Source organism: Nicotiana tabacum, chromosome 2, assembly GCF_000715075.1.
Source record: "Nicotiana tabacum cultivar K326 chromosome 2, ASM71507v2, whole genome shotgun sequence".
In the NCBI taxonomy this organism is placed as follows: domain Eukaryota; kingdom Viridiplantae; phylum Streptophyta; class Magnoliopsida; order Solanales; family Solanaceae; genus Nicotiana; species Nicotiana tabacum.
The window spans coordinates 106,358,185-106,378,220 of record NC_134081.1 but is presented as its reverse complement, the minus strand read 5'-3'; the positions used below and the strand labels follow the sequence as shown (position 1 = coordinate 106,378,220).

The 20,036-nt window shown below is 39.9% G+C and overlaps 1 non-coding gene across 1 annotated transcript; it reads right to left on the bottom strand.

The window, feature by feature from the left end:
- Window positions 1-9,231: 9,231 nt before the first annotated feature.
- TRNAQ-CUG (transfer RNA glutamine (anticodon CUG)) lies at window positions 9,232-9,303 on the bottom strand. The gene has a single exon. It is a non-coding gene; the product is annotated as a tRNA-Gln (tRNA).
- Between the last annotated feature and the right edge of the window lie 10,733 nt (window positions 9,304-20,036).

Genomic DNA, 20,036 nt, shown 5'->3' with positions numbered 1-20,036 from the left:
TTATGGCATTTCAAGGAGATATTTATTCCACTTTAGAATAGTTCAAGGGGGTAATAAGACCCCGAAAAAAAAAGATATGTAGTTGAAATTTTGGTCATAGGTTGAGTGGTACTTATGCATTTTCCCTATTAACTAGCTGTAAGATAAGGGTACAGTGAAGGACAATGCACTTATCGTGGCCACAAGAGATGGTGGATTCATCATGTATTAGCAATGTAGTTTTTCTGATTTTCTAAAATTTTCAGATTTAATTTTGAGTAAATTTTACTGTTCATTATATTTTTCATATTATCATGATAGCTGTAAATAAATTGATGGTAACCATGTTATGCTTTAGTTTTAATACACAACTAGCTAATTGCATAATCTAGCCGAATATGGACTTGCCACCCCATGTGGCAAATCTGGTGCCAAATCTTCCGAAAATTTTAGCTAAAACATTCCTGTTCATATTAATCGTGCAATTTTTGTTTCTTCTCAATTTTTAATAATCTGATTCTCTACTAAATTTTTGAAAGGTAAAGTATTACTTCAAAGAGATAATTTTTATTGGATAAAATTATACGTTTAAAGTTTTACTTGATGATCAGAAATTTGAAGTCCCTTTTGCCTCACGAAGAATCCTCCTCGGTAGCCCATTACACCTCCAACGCCTCATGGCAGCTCAATAACATATACTTTCAATTACCTAACCACATTATACAACAAATCAGTAATATCTACTTACCCCGAACGACCCAGCGTTTTGATTAAATCTTTTGGACCCTCACAAATAATGGTATTTTTTCGGTGAAATCAAGCTACCACTCCCTCCTTCCCTCTACACCTATACCTCTCTTTAAATGGCTCTGGCGACTGCACCTGCCACCAAAATTACTACACTTTCTTTGGCTATGCTGCCATGATCGACTACCCACAAATAATTATTTAACCTTCCTTTCTATCACCAGCTCTACCATCTGCCAAACATGCCACCTCGCCCCTGAAACAGCTCAACACATTCTTCGAATGCCCAAAAGCACAAATACTGTGGGCCAAATTAAACCTCTCAACACTAATCCACGATTTCAACACCCAGTATCACACACACCCCCAATGGGTCTACCACTTTTTACATCTCCCGTTTAGTACATGCCCCAATAAAATACCTCCGCCTATTTTTGCCTCATTTAGCCTCTGGCAAATTTGGCTAACTCGAAATCAGAGCATTTTTGAACATAATGATCATCACATTAGTCTGCCACTAATAATCTCTAAGGCCTCGGAATACTACTTCCTTACCAATGCATCCCAACAAAAGCCTAAAAAAATTCCGCAACATATTAAATGGCACCCACCGCCCATAGGGGTCTATAAACTGAATATAGACGATTCTTACACAACAAACCACAACGGAGTAAGCGGGATTTTTAGGAATCACTTGGGGCATTGGCAATTGGGTTTCTCCAAACATATACATGCTACTTCTTTCATAGACACTGAATTGCATGCCTTACTGGTAGGGCTACAACTAGCACATCAACACCAACTTCTCCCTCTCCACATTGAGGTGAACGCATCAGAGGTAATTAGTATCCTTAAACATGACCACCCTAGTTATATTAATATAATTGATGATTGTAGGTCAATGATCTCACAACTAGATGATCCAGTCATCCGACACGCATACAGGGAGCAAAATTATGTAGCAGATAGCCTAGCCAAATATGCGGCACAACAACAAATGGAAGCAGCTTGGAGATTTTTGCCACTCCACCATCTTTTGTCACACACCACTACCAAGCTGACTGCATGAGAATTGCCTCTAAAAGACTTGTAAATGGCTGTGTTTTTGAAGCAACGGTCTCTCCCCCTGTAAATCCACCACATGCAGTAGTATCTTCTTATAGTCCCACTAGTACTTTTTGTCATAATATCCCCACTAGGGGAGTAGAAACTAGTCATATGTCTATTACTACTTGTAACAACTATGTATCGGGGAGGCTAATGAGCCCCCCGCCCCCTGTATCCTTTCTACTTAATGCAAAAGTTCTCCATTTTAACCCAAAAAAAAAAGATTTATATGTTATCTATAACCTATAGTGTTGACTTACTTTTATACACCTTTTTAAGCTCATAGTTATTTTAATTTAACATTAATATTAATCTCAATTTAATCAACTAAAATTTTAATATTACTTAAACTTGAGTTTCAAAAATTAGTATATCAAATACAAATATTTAGGACTACAATACTCGGGATTAAGTCTTTAAAATCAAGTTAGACACTTAATTTTACTCATACGAAACTTTTTATTAGGATTAAAAGCATCTTACCGAATCAGATATATATGGTAAATATTCTCATGTGTTTTCTCTTTTCTTTTTTTTTTGATCAATCTCATGTGTTTTCTCATGAAACTAATGATTAGATGAAAATAGAAAATTCCTTTAATTTGTCGATCACTTTATATAGATAGAGTTACTGCAATAATGGATAACTATTTCTAGCAGTCTAATTTAGAAATCTTAAAAATAGAGTAAGTAATATATTATAATAAGTTAAATTGTAAGATGTTAAAATTCTTTTATATTATTAAAATATATAACTTAACTCATAGTAATTATTTTTCAATAATCTTCATTACTTATGTAAATATATTAAAATATTTGCTAATTTATCGATTTTAATCACTTGATTTAATAATCCAACTAAACTGAAAAACTTATTTGTTTCTTTAATTTATTTTTTAAAGTTAAAAACTTATTTTTTGCACAGGGCTTTGTAAATATTAATAGCGTGAAGTACATTTCACGTGTCACGGATGTTGATGGACAAACTAACAAGTAATGCTAAATGAAATTTAATTATTTTTACAAACTAAATTCGGATGCACTTTTAGGTTCATGATTATATAAATACAGATTAAAAGTATATTTTATCCTTTAAAAGTAAAACCGAAGTAATTCTTCAAGAATTACGTCAGTCTAAAGACAGTTTTTTTACATAAGTTATCACAGTTGTTCACCAAAAAGATAAGATTAGACCAGAATTTTAAAATAATATCTTATGTTAATACCAAATCAAATGCCACCTAAAGAATAATTTTTTTATGAAAGGAGATATGAAGTTTGGATGAATTCTACTACCAATCAAAGAGGGGATATTAATAAGCTGTTTGAAAAAGTAGTGATTTCTTAAGACGGCTCCCATGATCAAGTACTACAAGTATTTTTAAAAGTAATAAAAATGAAGACGGTAAATAGTAATTTTATGAGATTATATTTATGACATCAAACTAAATTTTTTTTTACTAACAAATACTATAAAAACAAGAATATATTTAATATTTGGTGATTTATATTGAGAGAACGAATAATTATAAGAGGTGATGTAACTTTGCTTCCAGAATAATTAATTGTTGAACACATGGTGATAGCACTGCAGAAGATTTCTTAATAAGGGGATTCTTAAATATGAATGCGTGCATGGAGGTCGAGTACTGCCCGAAGGTCGCTCGAGGAGTCAGCTCGATAATCCTATCGAGCCCGTGACCGAATCGATCTGCAAGGCACTGCTTCGATGGTCGGAAATGCGCGACGCCTATCTCGAAGGTCGAACTCGAGCCAAGATCGAAGGGCCCGACCCAGTAACGAGTTCGAGCCAGTATCGAGCTCACAGACAAGAACCGTTGCAACCGCACCAAGAGAGAGAATCTTGACGGGAATCAAGGGAGAGACAAGTCATCATGGGCCTTCCACTATATATTTTATTTTATTATTTTTTGTAAAGACCTTCTTCTATAAAAGGGGGAATCCTTGTAAGCTAAAGGGGGCGGCAACAAAAGATCACTTCTTATATTGATAGTTATCCCCTTGTGCTTGCTTTACTTATTCATTCTTTTTGCTTATTATTTTCATTCTCACAGTCAACAATACATATATTTCCATTTCTCTACGCGATTTATATCGAATTGCATCGCATATCCTTAGAACCATACACAAATCTAATGTTATCCGATTTTTTCGGTAAACAGTTTGGCGCCCACCGTGGGGCTAAGGGTAACAGTGATCGTTTGATATAAATCTAAAGTACACGCCAGTTTGCAACTTCAAATCAGCAATGGCTTCGCCTATCGACCACGAAGCCGGCCTTCAAGATGAAACCAACAACTTGGCACCCGGGGCCGGAAGGCCACTCGATGATGGCACTGAGGCTCGAATCGAAGCACCCAAAATTCGAGCTGAAGTACCATTGGATGTCAATTCACAAATAGCTCTAGAGGCGAATCAGCGTTCCGAACCGGAAAGAAGCATTAAGGGCGGTACTCGATCCGTAGCTCGAGACACCCATAATGTGGAAGAAATCGGAGTCAGCTTACGGATGATCTTCGAGATGTTACAAGCCCAGCAAATAGCGATAGCTCAGTTGCAGAATCAAACTCAGGTACAAAGCAGGCCGGAGCCCAATCCGCTTCGAGAAGTCACCCACAGAACGGAACCAGCCATAGAGAAGTCAAATGAGCAAGAATCGGGGACTACTCCCGAAATTACTAAATTGCTCGAGGAACTCACAAAAAGAGTCGAAGCCAACGATAAAAAAGTAGAAATATATAATTCCAGGATCGACCAGATCCAGGGAGCTCCACCAATGATAAAAGGACTAGATTCGAAAAAATTCATTCAAAAGCCTTTTCCCTCGAGTGCAGCCCCAAAACCAATCCCCAAAACATTCTGTATGCCCGAAATACCCAAATATAACGGAACGACCTGCCCCAACGAGCACGTCACTTCTTACACGTGTGCCATCAAGGGCAATGATTTGGAAGATGATGAGATCGAATCTGTATTATTAAAAAAATTCGGTGAAACCCTGTCAAAGGGGGCAATGATATGGTATCATAATTTACCATCTAACTCCATTGATTCTTTTGCTATGCTTGCAGATTGCTTTGTAAAAGAACATGTCGGAGCCATAAAGGTCGAAACCAGAATGTCGGACCTATTCAAGGTAATACAAAAGGACAACGAGATGCTAAGGGGGTTCGTAGCTCGTTTTCAAATAGAACGAATGGATCTGCCACCAGTCACAGACGATTGGGTTGTTCAAGCTTTCACTCAAGGTCTATATGAGCGGAGCTCGATGGCTTCACGGCGGCTGAAGCAAAATCTGATCGAGTACCCATCTATTACTTGGACCGATGTGCACAATCGATATCAATCCAAAATAAGAGTCGAAGATGACCAGTTGACTTCTAGGTCCATTACGAAAAAGCAAAAGTCGACCAGAGATCGATACCAGCCATATAGCGGAAACGATACTACTGCTGAGTATCCGAGGCCTCTTTAAAATCAACCTCGTACACAGGGGGCTTTATCATTGAACGCATCTGTGATGATTATCAAGTTCGGTGCAAAGGAAGTTACTTCATTATTTCATGACAAACAGTGTCTCAACGGGCAACGTTATAAGGGCCAAATGGTCAAAACGAACCATGCTTATGTAGTTGGCCCGAGCCCTGACGCAAAACATGAACCCATGTATAATGACTTGCAAAGAAAGCTCTCTTCTTTACCGATATTCTATGTTCAAAATTTATTATGCAAACAGGATCGAGTTCGAATCATTCGCTCGACTGCGAAGCCTACGGGCTACCTTTATTTTGAGTTCGAGAAATCACTCACTCGACCATTAAGCCTACGGGCTACTTTGACTATTACGCCTACAGGCTACATTGCATCGAGTTCGAATCATTTGCTTGACTGCCAAGCCTACGGGCTACCTTTATTTCGAGTTCGAGTAATCACTCACTCGACCATTAAGCCTACGGGCTACATTGCATCGAATTCGAATCATTTGCTCGACTGCCAAGCCTACGGGTTACCTTTATTTCGAGTTCGAGCAATCACTCACTCGACCATTAAGCCTACGGGCTACTTTGACTATTACGCCTACGGGCTACATTGCATCAAGTTCGAATCATTTGCTTGACTGACAAGCCTACGGGCTACCTTTATTTCGAGTTCGAGCAATCACTCACTCGACTATTAAGCCTACAGGCTACTTTGACTATTATGCCTACGGGCTACATTGCATCGAGTTCGAATCATTCGCTCGACTGCCAAGCCTACGGGCTACCTTTATTTCGAGTTCGAGCAATCACTCACTCAACTATTACGCCTACAGGCTACATTATTTCGAGCAAAACTACTCATTTCTTCGAATTAAAACAAACACTTAACTATTTAAGGTGAAGGACGCTCGAGCTCGATAAAGCAAAGGGGACTACCCACGAGGCCCGAAGGCAACGGGGATTTAAATTCAAACTATATATTTAGTTTGAAAGGCCATTTCTTTCCAAAAAGAAGAAAGATTTATATTTACAAATTTTTTGTACAGAGGCGGCTACTCTTCCAAAAGGAAGTTCTTTATACAAAAATCGAAAGCGGTATCACAAGAACGCAGTGATCGACCTAAGGCCCTAAATGACTCAATCTTCATTAGAGGCCGTATTCTTGGCATCGTCCTCATCTTCAGACTCCCCCGAGTCATCGGAATCCTCCTCAGGAAAGGCCAACCTCCGAGCTTTGTTCTCCTCTGCCCTGGCGACTTCAATCTCGGCCCCAATATCGAAGCCCTGAGCTTTGACCCCTTCGAGAGCCTCTCTCCAAGCCTGCCACTTTGCATGTTCGACCATGCCCGTTGCTTTGGCTTGATTAACTTCAACATCGATCTTGAACTGAGCCACTTTGGCATCGACTCTTTTGTTGGCCTCGACCACTTCAGATCTGGCCACTTCGAGTTCTTTGGCCAAATTTGTTTTATCTAAAGTGGCCAAATCCAACCGACACTGAAGCTCTTTCATCTTTTCGATCAGCCCCAAAGCATTTTCTTTCGCAGATTGAAGTTGGGCATCGGACATCTCCAACTGAGCTTCGACGGCTTCCTTTTTTCGAGGCAAGGTTATCCATACACCTTTTAAATTCTTCTGCCTCGGCCAGCAGTGCATCTACCTGTGAATTAAGCCGTCCAATCTGTTCTATCCTCTGCCGAACCTGCAGAATCGGATCGTTAGTGGTTATCTCTTTTTCATCTTCACTATCATGGAACATTCGGAATACCTGCTCAGCCATCTCCTCATGCTCTTCCCGAGCCGATGTCAAATCTGCTTGAAGTTTTTTCACTAAGAAGCTTGTACGAAGTCACTCTTCTTACTGAGGCTCCGAACCTCGGCATCATGTTCCTCCCTGATTCGAGGAAAAGTCTCGTGATGCAACATCGAAGCCTGCAAACAAAAGGAGGAACATTAGAATTACCTACAACTCTGTGTAAAAGAAGCGGCGAAAACGCCATCAAAGTTACCCGATTCAAAGCATATTGGGCCTCGTTGAAAAGACAGGCGGGCCCCACCGCATTCATCACTGATTGGTCTTCTCCGGTCACCAAGGACCGAAGGTAACTGGCAATTCCCATAGGGGAAGAAAAATTTCGGGTATCCTCGATAAAGTCGGGGACTGTAAAGACGCATAAGATGATCGAGCATTACATACGTCATGGTCGGGATTGATAAAAATATCAGTGTATATTTGGTCGAACTACTGGAAATCATATCGTTTCTCGCCACATCCTTTTCCGAGAAACGAGGGGACTATCTGTATACGGTCGAAATAGATTTCGGCCTTCCTACGTTCGATCGAGTTCTAGTGTTAAAAAGTCGGAATGAGATTTTGGGAGTGAGCTCTGAGGTTGGTACTAACGAGCCTCGAGCCCGAAGGTCGCTCGAGGAGTCGGCTCGATAATCCTATCGAGCTCGTGACCGAATCGATCCGTAAGGCACTGCTTCGATGGTCGAAAATGCGCGACGCCCATCTCGAAGGTCGAACTCGAGCCAAGACCGAAGGGCCCGACCCATTAACGAGTTCGAGCCAGTATCGAGCTCACAGACAAGAGCCGTTGCAACCGCACCAAGAGAGAGAATCTTGGCGGGAATCAAGGGAGAGACAAGTCATCATGGGCCTTCCACTATATATTTTATTTTATTATTTTTTGTAACGACCCTCTTCTATAAAAGGGGGAATCCTTGTAAGCTAAAGGGGACGGCAACAAAAGATCACTTCTTATATTGATAGTTATCCCCTTGTGCTTGCTTTACTTATTCATTCTTTTTGCTTATTATTTTTATTCTCACAGTCAACAATACATATATTTCCATTTCTCTACGCGATTTATATCGAATTGTATCGCATATCCTTAGAACCATACACAAATTTAACGTTATCCGATTTTTCCGGTAAACAAGTAAACTTCATTGAAATCCAATTCAGTTTTAAGCGACCACTACGAAGTAAGCATTTCGAGCAATTATAACTATACTTATAGCTATAAACTATTCTACATTGAGGAAGGATACCTGATCTAAACTCACCTCTGTTATTGGTTCTTGAACTCAATATCCGCGTAATCACACGAAGATCACAAGCATGCCAATAACAAATCTCATAGAGCCAGTGAAAAAGATGGATTTCGCTAATCATCCAATATAAGGATTATATTACTCCACAACTAGCAGTTGGAATAGTATTTATGCATTGCGCGAGTCTAATACTAGTTAATACTCTATAAAAGAATAGTGTTATCTGAAGAATCGACACACAAGCTGAGTAATGGACTGAATAATTAAAAAGGTGATGACTATTGCATCAATAGTCTATTTGTTTGGCAGGAGAGGAAGCAAGTGGTGTTCCAAAATAAGAGAAGCAATTATAAAGATGATCATCCAAAAACTCTTTGTAAGAGCAAAAATAGATAAAAAAAATTTGGAGAGGACACTCCATATCCAGCTAGAATTGATGTAATAGGTGTTGTCTGGTTAGGGGTATCCAGTGTGTTTATTTACCTAAAAAAAAAAATAGTGTCATTAAAATCTGTTTCAAATATGAAAGATAATTTATTATGAAAAGAAATATATAAAAGTTGAATCAATCTTATTTCAATATGCAACTAATGCTTTCTCTAAATTGAAATGAAAGTGGTTTGATACATACTCTTCTAACTTAAAAAGATACTCCTATGTAGTTAATCAAAACCCATAAAGTATCTACAACGAAATTAAGCTAAATATAATTAAATTTAAATTAGATAATTATATGTGCCACAAACTGAACCATGCGAATAATAGTAAAGGTGATGGAACTAAATTCCAGTTCTGTGTGAGAAATCAATTTTCAAAAATTTTAAAAGGAAAATTAGTAAGGTTCTACCGAGATTTGAACTCGGGTTACTGGATTCAGAGTCCAATGTCCTGACCACTAGACCATAGAACCTTTATATTGCAAAAGTACATAGAAATATTATCACACAAAAAGCTGTTTTATTGACGCCCCAAAGAACTCAAACTTCCCCAAAGGTCCCCAAATTCTAAGCCTTGACAATTCAACCCCAATAGAACACCACTTAGATGTTGTTTCCACCGATTTTTCATCAAGTTATCCAATTTTGTTGCGGTTGTCTTGAAAGATCTACAAATCTTTGGAAGCTAAAGATAGGGATTTTTCCTACTGTTATAAATATTGCTCTTGGCATCTGCAATAGAAGACGGCTAATCCAGTTTAATGACATATATGGAAAATAATCTCACCTGCTCAAGCTTTTTGGAAAATAAGGCTTGCAGATTTGTAAGGGAGAAAGTCGGACTAGTGTGAAAGCCTCATTTGAGGCGCGCTTAAACCCTGAAACTTTGGAGAAGCTCAGGGTAGGCGCTTCGCCTCACTTAGGTTGCGCTTCAGTTTAGGTAAGGCACTAAGGCGTACGCCTCATTGCCCATAAGTTCTATCTTGAATAGAGTGATATTAAACAATTATGAATGAATTATTATTATTTTTTGCTTGCATTACATATGTAATTTTATCTTGCCCACACAATAACTACGCTTTGCGTTTAAAGCCTCGGATAGACCTAGAGTGCTCTTTATGCTTTTCGCCTCTAGCAACACTGAGTTGGACAGGGAGAACTAGAAAAAATGCTGTCCTTGTCCCATTTTCTGTACAAAGTTGCATTGCAACCTATCATATCTGTGTAGTGTAATTTCACTTGGGAAGTTGTAGTTATATTAGACTAGACTTATGAAGGAGTGTTGTGGCTGTAATAGATACGCACAGGCCACTGTTACTTATTTGTAAAGATTGCAAGGTTGCGTTTGTCTTTCCACATAAATATAGATATTTCACAAGTTTTAATGTTCGTTATTTGTCAGTGTAGTCTAAAAATATCCGTTTATGTAAATTTAGAGATTTTATACATTCGTATATGTGAACTATGGAGGAGCCATTGCTTTCAGTTTTTGTTTTTGCGGATACATTTCGTTATCAATAGTACATGCCACCATTTAGTTTGCTTTATTGAGAAATAGATATGATCTACTTAATTTCTGCTGGAAAATGAAACTAAAAATTTCAAGATCAGAAGTACTGAAACATAAGCAAGAAAGGAACTAATCATTTCTGGTGGGACATTGAAATCTTTCTGCAAGATAATTCATAGGCCCAACCTCCAAAATAAAATGCACAGCATATCTGTTAGTCTGTTACTGTAAATTAAGATTATAAAAGTTTTGTTCCCTTCAAAAAATTTCCCTAAATCTTTTGGTATCTCTGGTCCTCCTATCATGAGAAACTCTACATGGCCAGTTTATCACTAGAATGTTATAACTTAAGTGCAAGAATGAATATTACAGAACAAGTAAGTAAGGGCAGCTCAGCATTGTTGGTGGCCTAAAGCCAAATCTTGATGAGGGGCCTTATAAAAAAAATCTTATATATTTTTAATTCAAGTCTATTTTCCTTACTTTTTGATATGCAATATTTTGTTTATAATCGAGTTAACCTAATAATTCCTTTTCGCTTGATAATATAGTTAATCCATTTTAACGTCTCTTGAGATATTGTTGATCCTATGTAAGATTGTATTATATTAAAATTTAATAAAATTCTTCCCGCAAATGCAACTGTTATAGGAACATTATTCGATAAGGAATATAGGTATTTGAAAAAGAATCAAGTCTTACTTTTTCAAGTCCCGTTAACTGCTTGATTATATCGATTAGAGTATTATTTTTTACTTATAATATTTTCTTTTAATACTTTTAATTCGGAAAATAAATCTAAACTATCCATTAGAGCGACTTTTTCTCAGATTCTTATCACCTAGTGATCTCAAAAAAATTCACTAATCAAAAATTATAGATAGATTTCACGCTTCAGATTATTCAAATCTCTATGGTCGACATCACTAACAAATCAAAGTTTTCTTCTTCTTTTTCTATTAAAAATTATTTTTTACTTTAAAATATTTAATTTTCTTAAAAAGATATTAATTCTTAAAAAGTACTACTAGTAAAAATGGGGCCCCTAAGCTTTGGGGGCCAAAAGCAATTGCTTGGGATGTCCTACCCTTGACCCGACACTGCAAATAACAAAATCGTTTATTTTAAAAAAATAGTGTAACACATCATTTTGGTACCAAACGCACCCTCGTTGTGCTAGTTTGTGCATTTATTTTTCCTCTTCGTGCGTCTCTAACTTTTGGCACTAATCCTCCAAGGCTAAACCTCGGCCTCTGCTAATGGTTTCTTAGCTTATTTTTTCTTTCTTGTACCTTTTAGGCCGACCGATAAATGAGTAAATTCAAATTTAATCTTTATAGTAAATAGAGATTAACATAGATTGGGTTGGACTCGATCATATTCAATTACAAACTAGTCTACTAAATAGGATCATATCAGGACCTAATCCAGATAATAGAGTACGGAGCAAATCTTACTACTACACCAAAGTCAAATTTAAAATATAGTATCATATGACTTATTTTGGAAGGCCGTACTTCTTTATAGAAGTTTCCAATTAAGTTGGCCCGGCAAAGTCTGTCTTTTTTTCTTCTTTTGTTTGACATCTGGTATCGACTGATCTGACTAATTGAGAATTGCGCTGGTTGGGACCTATTAAACGGGGAAGCATTCCATACTAGGGGATTATTTATTCTCGGCAATAAAACTTAGAGACATTTAATTAAGCATAGATGGATCTCATCCATCATGTCACATCACTTTGTTTATACGCATATTTGCCTCTCTTTTTTCTTGCTGATATTGCCTTATATTTATTCGAAAAATCGGATAAAGTTGAATTTGTACGTAGTTCTAAGAGTGTGTGGTATAACTTGACACAAATCGTAAAGAGAAATAGAAAAATTCAATCTTGATTATAAAGAATGAAAGATAAACATAGCAGAAAAGAGGAAAATGAATGAGCAAAATAAGATGAAGTAATGGAGCTCAAAAGGTTAATCTTTCAATATGAGAAAATAGGATTCTTGTTACAATGTGAATGTCTCTGTCCTTTATAGAAACAACAGTCATCCATTTTATAGTGGAGGGATCCTACTTTAGATATAATAAAAAATACATAGTGGGGAACCCATGATGAATTAACTTTTCCCTAACTCCTGTCAGGATTCTCTCCCCTAGTGCGGTTGCAACGAGCTCTTGTCTGTGAGCTCGATATTGAATCGAGCTCTTGATCTTGACTCGAGCTCGATTCCGATTTGGAGTCTGATATCGATTCGGGGTCGGTGTCGATCGGTCTATGAATCTTAAGCTCGATAATTTCACTTCGCCTCGTAGCTCGATTTGGATTCAAGATCGATAATAATATCGAGCTTGACATTGATCGGTCCTAGAACTTGAAGCTTGATTATCTAACTTTGGACCTCAATCTGATATTATGAAGATGCTCTTCGATCAAAGTATTACAAGCTCGATCAGTTTGTACGACGGACTAATCGATTTTGGCCGTATACAGATAGTCCCCTCGTTTTTCAGGAAGGATATAACGAGAAACAACATGATTTTCCAACGGTACGATTAGATATATACTGACGTTTGCATCGAGTTCGATCGTGACGTACGTAATAGTTGTCCCGTCGGTTCAGTTTACCGAGGCATTTAATGCGTGTCAGACAATGGTCGGCTATTACCGATATTGAACCACCATTGTTTAGAGTATAAATAGCCAGCTCCTTTATTGAATCAAACTTTATTTTTGCTCTAATCAGACCTCTAAATCTTCTCACTCTTTTCGTCTCCTTTTCGCCGCTTGTAGAGCCATCTTAATCAGCGTTGAAATCACCATCTTTTTATCTTCATTTGCTCCTCTTTACTTATACAAATGGCAAAAACCTCAACGATCGTACCGGAGAAGGAGAAAGCTTCTTGATCCTCTTCCCGACCGTCCAGCGGCAAGGCACCAGCGGAGCCGCTTCCCCACGAGTATGTTCTCGACCCGTGTAATCTAAAGTCCGATTTCAAAGTCAAAAACCCTTCATCGATCTCGGGCCGATGTGAACATGTGTAGATGTACATGTGCTCGATAACAAAGAGCCACCTCGAGGCCGTAAGGAGGGACTGCAACTGGGGTCCCGAGGTCGTGTTGCAAATTCCTTCAACTGAAGTGAGCATCACCGCTTATGTGGAGGGGTTCTTAAGTGTTTATGCTTACCCCTTCATATTGCATCACCTCGACCTAGTGATTGTTGGTCTTTGTAAAAGATATCAGGTCACTCTTGGCGAAATTCACCCCTCTCTATGGCGCATAGTAATCATACTGCGCCTCTTCTCTAACAAGGCCGGGGGGCTAGAGTTTACTATAAATCACCATATGCGGTTGTATCGGCCTCAAATCTATCTAGGACTAATCATGCTCCAACGCTGGGCAACGAAGGCTGTAATCACAAACATCGACGAAGACAAGGATCGGGGTTGGATGAGCCATTTTATACGTGTGAGGACCCGTGACATTATTCAGGAAGAGAAGATGTCGTTCCCTGAGGAGTGGAACTTTCACCGTAAGTGATCTTTTAAACTTTATTCTTCGTACCTTCTTCGACTTCGCCTGATACCCCTTTCAATATGCAACTGTTCCTTGGATGCCTCAAGTGGTGCCCTACCTCGAGGATTGGGTTCGAAAGTTAGCCTCGACTTCCACTTATGCCGAACGCGCATGGCGTGATTTGGCAAAAGGCAGATGGGAGGCCAAGAATCATGGTAAGGGCCTCCCTTTCACATTTTTGGATCACTCTTTACATTTCATTTGTCACTAACTTTATTTTATGCATGCCTGACCAAGGATGCCATTTTGAGGCCTTCAAGTGGCGAGGAAGGAACCAATTCCCCGGTTCCGAAATTGGGTGAAGATAAGAAGAGGAAAACTGCCTCGTAGTCCGAGGAACCCAAGCCCAAGCCTCAAAGGGTGAGGAGAAAAGTAATCGCCCTTACGATGGACTCGGTCCAAATACTGAGAGATGAAGAAGAGGAAGAAGAGAAAAATGCCTCGGCACTGACGGTCCGACCTAGGAAAGCTGTCGAGATTTCCAAACATTCCGAGCCGACGGCGGCTGCTAAAATCAAGCCTCGTGTTGAGGAGGCTTCGAAAAAGAAATCGGGTGAGGCTCCCGAATTACCAGAGTCGAAATCATTTCTTGGCCATCTATGACCACACCGAACGGGGCCGGTTTTGAGACCCTAAAGATCGATCAGAGCGTCCCGAGTGACTTGCTCGGGACCATGACAGCAGGCCACTTGCCTTCTCTTCCAACTTTTTCTGAGGAGGCGTTAAGGGAAGCTAGAAAGTTGAAGACCCCGATATGGGCGGAGGCTCTAGCGTAGGGGATCCCTTTAGGGATTGCTTTAGTGGAGTTGGTGATTCCTTTGATATTAGTGACGCTTCTATTCTTCTAGAAGAGGCCCGACGCCTCATATCTCGGGTAATAATCTGTTTACTGCACTTTGTTTCTTTTACTCTCTTCTAAATATGACTTGCGTTTTCCCTTTTTGTGTAGGCCCTTGCCATGTTTCGAGCTGATCTCAGCCAGTGTAAGACCGAGCTCCAAAAGGTCTCAGAGAGGAATGCTCTGAAGCTTCTTTGCGGCCAAAAGAACAAGACTATAAAAGATCTTCAAGCAGATTTGGCCAAGGCTCGTGAGGAAGAGGCCGAGCTAGATAAACAGGTGAGCATCCTTTTGATAGAGTACGAAATCAACCCAACTGTGGAAGTTAACACTTCGTTATCTCAGCTGCAACAAAAGGTTAAAAAGATCGAGTTGCTTCGGGGAGAAGTCGATCAAGTCAAGGCCGAGTGTGATCGGTGGAAGGAGACCATGAACCGCCTGGCTATAAAAAAAGAAGCTACCTTGGCCAAACTATTATCGACCGAGGTCCAACTTCGGGGTGTCAAATAAAAAAGTTCGGCCCAAGCCAAGAGGATCGAGGAGCTCGAAACCGGGCTTGCTAAGGCCAAAGCGGAGATCGAGAGGACAAAAGTCATGGCGGATAAGTACCTTGCTCTGTACCGGGCCGATACTGAGGCTGCTCAAATGCAGCTAAGGGAGGCTTCCGACCGAGAGCAATGGATCATAGACTTGGCAAAGTGCCAATCCCGGAGGGAGACCCTCGAGGAAATCCATACTTGAGGCTGAAGCCAGGCAACTTGCCTCCTTCGATGACGAAGATAATGATGAAGAAGGCAGTCGAGGCGTATCCGATGAGAGGCCTAATGGAGAAGTTACTCCCGAAGAAGAGGTCAAAAACCGGCCGTAGTTAGGACTTAGTTTCTTTTTTTGCAAGGCCTCGATCGGTCTCTTACACATAACCTTTTTTATCAATATATAATAGAAAATATTCTTTTGAATGCCTTCTTAGTTTTATGCTCAAAACGTGTTTTGTGCTTTTTCCTTGTGAAAATTTTGTTGTTGCAGCCTCTGTAATCGAGCAAATACAAGTTCAAACTTAGAACAAAACCTTTAGATTTTTTAGACACGCAAAGGTAAGTCCCAGAGTTCAATAATATGTTCTAGATTTCGGATATCTTGATCGACACCATGACCGTACTGTTTTTTATAACTAAGTTCGAGTATGTTTTAAACTTAGAATATAATAAACCCTTAGGTTTTTATCAAATAATGGGTAATTTTTGAATCTTGTAGTAACATACCCATATTGGTCCTTAGGCTTAATAGTTGAATGAGTGATTGCTCGAACTCAAACTCAAACTCGAAGTATTGTAGCCTGTAGGATTTTATAGTCAAGTGAGTGATTGCTCGAACTCGAAGTAAGATAGCCCTTAGGATTAATAGTCGAGTGAGTGATTGCTCGAACTCAAACTCGAAGTATTGTAGCCCGTAGGATTTTATGGTCGAGTGAGTGATTGCTCAAACTTGAAGTAAGATAGCCCTTAGGCTTAATAGTCGAGTGATTGATTGCTCGAACTCGAAGTAAGATAGCCCTTAGGCTCAATAGTCGAGTGAGTAATTGCTCGAACTCGAAGTAAGATAGTCCTTTGGCTTAATAGTCGAGTGAGTGATTGATCGAACTCGAAGTATTGTAGCCCGTAGGCTTTATGGTCGAGTGAGTGATTGCTCGAACTCAAAGTAAGATAGCCCTTAGGCTCAATAGTCGAGTGAGAGATTACTCTAACTCGAACTCGAAGTATCGTAGCCCGTAGGCTTTATGGTCGAGTGGGTGATTGCTCTAACTCGAAGTAAGATAGCCCTTAGGCTTAATAGTCGAGTGAGCGATTGCTCGAACTCGAACTTGAAGTATTGTAGCCCGTAGGCTTTATGGTCGAGTGAGTGATTGCTCGAACTCGAAGTAAGATAGCCCTTAGGCTCAATGGTCGAGTGAGTGATTGCTCGAACTCGAAGTATTGTAGCTTGTAGGCTTTATGGTGTAAGCTTTTTCAAAACTCCTTCGGTAGTGGTCGGTCCTTAAGCCTGTTTGAATCATGAAGCAGAACGAAAATTTCAAAATACGAGTTATCGGTAAAGAGGTCATTATACATGTGTTCGTATTTTGTGCCAGGACTCGATCAAAACTATGCAGGCATGGTTCGTTTTGACCATTTGGCCCTTACACTTTTCCCTATCGAGACCCTATTTGACATGACTTTCGTATGAAATAACTTTCTAGTATCGAACTCGATTTATTCGATGGTAAAGCCCCCCAAGTATTCGAGGTTGATTGTAAAGAAGCCTTGGATACTATTGAATTGTCCTCAGGTAGCACATAGTTGTTGTCTCGTTAAAAACCTTACCATAAAAACCCAGTTGGGATAAAAACCGATCTAAGGGAAAAAGAGTGCAACGCATACTTTAAAACCTGAGGTCTCAATGTCTTTGGTCGAACTCCTGCAATGAGTTAGCGTCGACTATATATAGACGAAAGAAGGGAAAAAATCATACCTTAACAATAATATCATTTGGGGAGTGATATGTTCCAGTTGTTTGGTAATGGTTTGCCATCCATCGTTCCAAGTTTATAAGACCCTCCTCCGACTATATCGAGGACTTGATAGGGTCCTTCCCAATTCGGGCCGAGCTTCCCTTCATTAGGATCTCGAGTTTTGGCGATGACCTTCCTTAGGACTAAGTTCCCGATCCTGAAGTAGCGGAGGTTGGTTCTTCTATTGTAGTACCTTTCGATTCGTTGCTTTTGCGCATCCATTCGAACAAGTGTCGCTTCTCGTGTTTCATCTAATAATTCGAGGCTAGTACTCATAGCCTCATGGTTTGATTCCTCCGATGTATGTCGAAACCTTGCGTTGGGTTCTCCGACTGGAATTAATGCTTCAGAACCATACACTAAGAAAAACGGACTTGCCCCCGTACTGGACTTCGATATTGTTCTATATGCCCAAAGGACGTCGGGCAGAATTTCTCTCCATTTCCCTTTAGCTTCGTTCAACCTTTTCTTCAGGTTTTGGATGATAGTCTTGTTTGTCGATTTGGCCTGTCCGTTCCCACTTGGGTGATATGGTGTTGACAATATATTTTTTATTTTATGGTCTTCGAGAAATTTTGTCACTTTGCTGCCGATAAATTACTTACCATCGTCGCATACTATTTCTGCGGGTATCCCAAATCGACACACGTTGTGATCCCAGATGAAGTCTATATTCTCTTTTTCTCTCACTTTCTCGAACGCATGTGCTTCAACCCATTTAGAGAAATAGTCAGTCATAAACAAAATGAATTTAGCTTTACCTGGGGCCGATGGTAGAGGGCCGACGATATCCATCCCCCATTTCGTGAATGGCCATGGGGATAGGACTGAATGAAGTCGTTCTCCTGGCTGATGGATCATCGGTGCAAACCTTTGGCATTTATTACATATTTGAACAAACTCCTTAGTGTCATTTTCCATTCTATCCCAGTAGTATCCTGCTCTAATGATTTTGTGAATTAGTGATTCGGCACCGGAGTGGTTCCCACAAGTGCCTTCATGTACCTCTCGTAAAATATAATCGGTGTCTCCTGGTCCTAAACATACTGCCAATGGTCCATCGAATGTCCTTCTGTATAATGTTCCATCTTCAGCTAATAGGAATCGAGCAGCTTTGGTTTGTAGGGCCCTCGATTCTTTAGGGTTCGATGGGAGTTTTTCGTTCTTCAATTATTCAATATACTTATTTCTCCAATCCCAGGTTAAGCTTGTAGAATTTATCTCGGCATGACCTTCCTCGATTACGAATCCCGAGAGTTGAACGATAGTCCCCGAGTTAATCTCATCTTCCTCGACCGATCACCCCAAACTTGCGAGTGCATCGACCTCACTTTTTTATTCTCCAGGCATATGTTGTAAAGTCCATTCCTTGAAACGGTGCAAAGTTACCTGTAATTTGTCCAAATACCTATGCATCTTATCTTCTCGAACTTCGAAGGTTTTGTTTACTTGGTTCACCACTAGTAAAGAGTCACATTTGGCTTCAATGATTTCTGCTCCCAAGCTTTTAGCTAGTTCGAGACCTGCAATCATGGCCTCGTACTCGGCCTCATTGTTAGTCAACCTAGAAGTTTTGATAGATTGCCTAATAATTCCACCCGTGGGGGGTTTCAAAACGATGCCAAGCCCGGACCCCTTCACATTCGAAGCACCATTTGTGAAGAGGGTCCAAACACCCGATGATGTACCCGATTTTATCAAGAGTTCTTTTTCAACTTCGGGTACGAGGGTTGGCATGAAATCGGCCACGAAGTCCGCTAAATTTTGAGACTTGATGGTAGTACGGGGTTGATATTCGATATCGTACCCACTGAGTTCGACAACCCATTTAGCCAATCGGCCCGATAGTTCGGGCTTGTGCAAAATATTACGAAGTAGGTAGGTGCTTAACACGCATATGGGGTGACATTGAAAGTATGGTCATAAATTTCTATAGGCGCTAATCAGTGCAAGTGCCAATTTCTCTTAGTGTGAATATCTAGTTTCTGCTTCTCCTAAGGTTTGACTTACATAATAAATAGGAAATTGCGTACCTTGCTCTTCTTGAATTAGTATGCCACTCACCGCGATTTTCGATACCGCCAAGTATAAGTAAAGTTTCTCATCTGCCTTTAGCATGTGAGGAAGTGGTGGGCTCGACAAGTATCGTTTCAATTCTTCTAATGCATATTGGCATTCCGGGGTCCAGGCTAAATCGTTCTTCTTTTTGAGTAGAGAGAAGAATCTATGGCTTCGATCCAACGACCTCGAAATGAATCAGCCTAAGGCGGCTATCCATCGAGCAGCTTTGGTTTGTAGGGCCCTCGATTCTTTAGGGTTCGATGGGAGTTTTCCGTTCTTCAATTATTCAATATACTGTTTCTCCAATCCCAGGTTAAGCTTTTAGAATTTATCTCTACATGACCTTCCTCGATTACGGATCCCGAGAGTTGAACGATAGTCCCTGAGTCAATCTCATCTTCCTCGACCGATCACCCCAAACTTGCGAGTGCGTCGGCCTTACTTTTTTGTTCTCGAGGCACATGTTGTAAAGTCCATTCCTTGAAACGGTGCAAAGTTACCTATAATTTGTCCAAATACCTCTGCATCTTATCTTCTCAAACTTCGAAGGTTTTGTTTACTTGGTTCACCACTAGTAAAGAGTCACATTTGGCTTCAATGATTTCTGCTCCCAAGCTTTTAGCTAGTTCGAGACCTGCAATCATGGCCTCGTACTCGGCCTCATTGTTA